Source organism: Leptonychotes weddellii, chromosome 1 (assembly GCF_054177405.1).
Source record: "Leptonychotes weddellii isolate Sample4059 chromosome 1, ASM5417740v2, whole genome shotgun sequence".
Taxonomy (NCBI): Eukaryota; Metazoa; Chordata; class Mammalia; order Carnivora; family Phocidae; genus Leptonychotes; species Leptonychotes weddellii.
In genome coordinates this window covers 85,149,677-85,152,707 of record NC_138369.1, presented here as the reverse complement: position 1 = coordinate 85,152,707, position 3,031 = coordinate 85,149,677, and positions in this window count along the sequence as shown.

Here is a 3,031-nt window from a genome sequence, read left to right as displayed (position 1 = left end):
GGGCGCCTGGGTGGCTCAGTTGGTTAAGCGACTGCCTTCGGCTCAGGTCATGATCCTGGAGTCCCGGGATCGAGTCCCACATCGGGCTCCCTGCTCGGCGGGGAGCCTGCTTCTCCCTCTGACCCTCCCACCTCTCATGTCCTCTCTCTCTCTCATTCTCTCTGTCTCAAATAAATAAATAAAATCTTATGGGACGCCTGGGTGGCTCAGATGGTTAAGCGTCTGCCTTCGGCTCAGGTCATGATCCTGGAGTCCTGGGATCGAGTCCCGCATCAGGCTCCCTGCTCGGCAGGGAGTCTGCTTCTCCCTCTGACCCTCCTCCCTCTCATGCTCTCTGTCTCTCATTCTCTCTCTCGCAAATAAATAAAACCTTAAAAAAAAAAAAAAAGACTGAAATTCTTAAGACAAGACCAAGTAATATAAAGGCTAGGTGAAGAATAAACTTATGAAGAGAAAATGAAACTACTACTTCCCTTATCAATTTCACTTGGTTGTCAATAACAGAAGTCCAAGTGTAGTGGTCTTAAACACATAAGGCGTGTGCCTGGGTGGCTCAGTCGATTGAGCGTCTGCCTTTGGCTCAGGTTGTAATCCCAGGGCCCTGGGATGGAGTCCCACATTGGGCTCCCTGCTCCTTGGGGAGTCCGCTTCTCCTCTGCCCCTCCCCCCACTCATTCTCACATTCTCCCTCTCTCTTTCTCTCTCAAATAAGTAAATAAAATCTTAAAAAAAAATTAAACACTTAAGGCTCTATTTTGATGTTATCATGGTAAGTCTATCAAAAAATATAACATACCATTCTTCTTTTTCAAGTTTTGTTCTGTTGACTTTGCCTATGTCTTATTTTATTCTTATTGATTTTATCTTTTCTGTTGTTACTGCAAATAGATTGTTTTTCCATTATTTATATATGTCCTAAGTAATTGTTGTTTTTATGTTGATTACTATACCTTAAGGTTGTGTCCAGCCACTTTGCTGAATTCCTTTATTATTTGTATAGTTTTTCTGTTTTTTCCTCTTAGCCTTTCAGGTATACAGTCATATCATTTGCAAATAATTGCAAATTTACCTCCTCCTGTCCCTTTCCCCACCCCATCTTTTGTTTTTCTCTTGTGTAGTAACAGCCAGACCTCCAGAATAACATTAAGTAATAGTGGTACTAATGGATATCCTTGTCTTGTTCCTGACTTTAATAAGAATGCTTTTAGTGTTCTTATCAGGATAAGGCTGACTTTTGGGTTGTGAGTTGAATTTTTATTTTTTAGCTAACCATGGAACTGAAAATACATAATTTTAAATTCTCGTAGAAAAGTCGGCGACTCTGAGGATATGCCAAAGAATGCCGTTGGTCAGACAAGATGGTTAGAGAAACACTTACATGTTAAGAAAAACCAGGACATCGGGGCCCCTGGGTGGCTCAGTCGTTACGCGTCTGCCTTCAGCTCGAGAAAAACCAGGACATCTCAATGACTTGGGAAAATAAAGGAACAAAGTAAAAACGTCCTGCTCTCTGCACCAGGGAGAATGGGAAGTGGGGAGGGCAAATGAGAGGGAGGACATGTAGAAATCTATGTTAGCTTCCTGTTGCTGACATTACAAATTACCACAAAGTTAGTGGATTATAGCGACACAGATGTATTATCTCATAGTTCTGGAGGTCGGAGTGTCAAATGTGCCAGCAGGCCTGTGTTCATTTGGAGGCTCCAGAGGAGAATCCTTTTCCTTGCTTTTTCCAGCTTCTAGAGTTCATCTACATTCCCTGATTCACAGCCCCCTTCCCCATCTTCAAAGTCAGCAGCATAGCATCTTCTCTCCTCTCTGACCTCCTTACATCTTTTCTCTGACTCTAACTCTACTGCCTCCCTCTGATAAGGCCCCTTGTGATCACCCTGGGCCCACCATGACAATCCAGGATAATCTCCCCATCTCAAGAGCCTTCACTGACTCACGTCCACAAGTCTGCTTGCCATGTAAATTAACATATTTGCAGGTTTGGGGGGTTAGGATATGGACATCTTTGGAAGGCTATTGTTCATTCCCCCACAGGATCTAAAATGAACTTTCTGCTTCTGTGTTTTGTCGCTGGTTGGCAGGCACAGCTTTGATTCCATCAGAAAATTGACGTAGGAATGGTTCTAATAAATACGGTGATGCCAAACCAGTTGAGTTCTTGAAATTGTTACTGGGGAATTCAGTGGCTGTGGTTCCAGTGAAGAAGGGTTAAGACAGGTCCCTATTGTCAAAGACTTACAGGGCATAAAGGAGACAAGTGTGTCACAATAAGAGTGTCCTAAGTGAAGACTGAAATTTTAGTCTGACTTATTTCCTGCTGTATCCTCAGTGCCTAGAACAGAGTAAGCACCAAGCAGGCACTCGGCAAGTATTTGTTAATGAATGAAATCTCTATCAGAGGCGGTTTGGGGGAGCTCAGAAGATTAGCACTGCAGAAGAGGAGAGGGAAGACCTCATGAAGGATGCTGTAGAACTTTTGGGCGTGTCTGTCTCAATCTCAAGACTTCACATTTGGGGCGAACTCCCAGGAATTAACTAGAAGCTGCTCAGAGAGCAGAATGAGGACCTTACAAAACGTTGTCTCATTTTAAGAAAATGCAAATTTTTTCTGTTTGGGCAGGCTTACACGTCTCCCTTCATGTACAAATTTTGAAATAATGCAACTCTCCTCTCATCCCCAATGAAAAAACAATTTTCAAGAATTGTGTAATTTCTACACAGGCAGGCTCAATGGGCTGCAAACATCCTTTACTGTTTGCCACCTGGAGGTGCTCCTGCAGCTGGTAAGCAAAAACAAAAACAAACAAAAATTTATAGGTATCCCAGGAACACACACAGAACCTCTGTGATCATGTTGGTGCTCTTGTCACATTTTTTGCTACAGTGAAAAATCTTTCTAGTATCCTGTTGTTGTCCACCAAGCTTTCATTGAGCAACTGTGCTAGGACTGTTGCTAAAAAAAAAAAAGTGCTAAAAAATAATTCAGAAGGGGAAGTTAAATGTGATAAAATCATGGAAT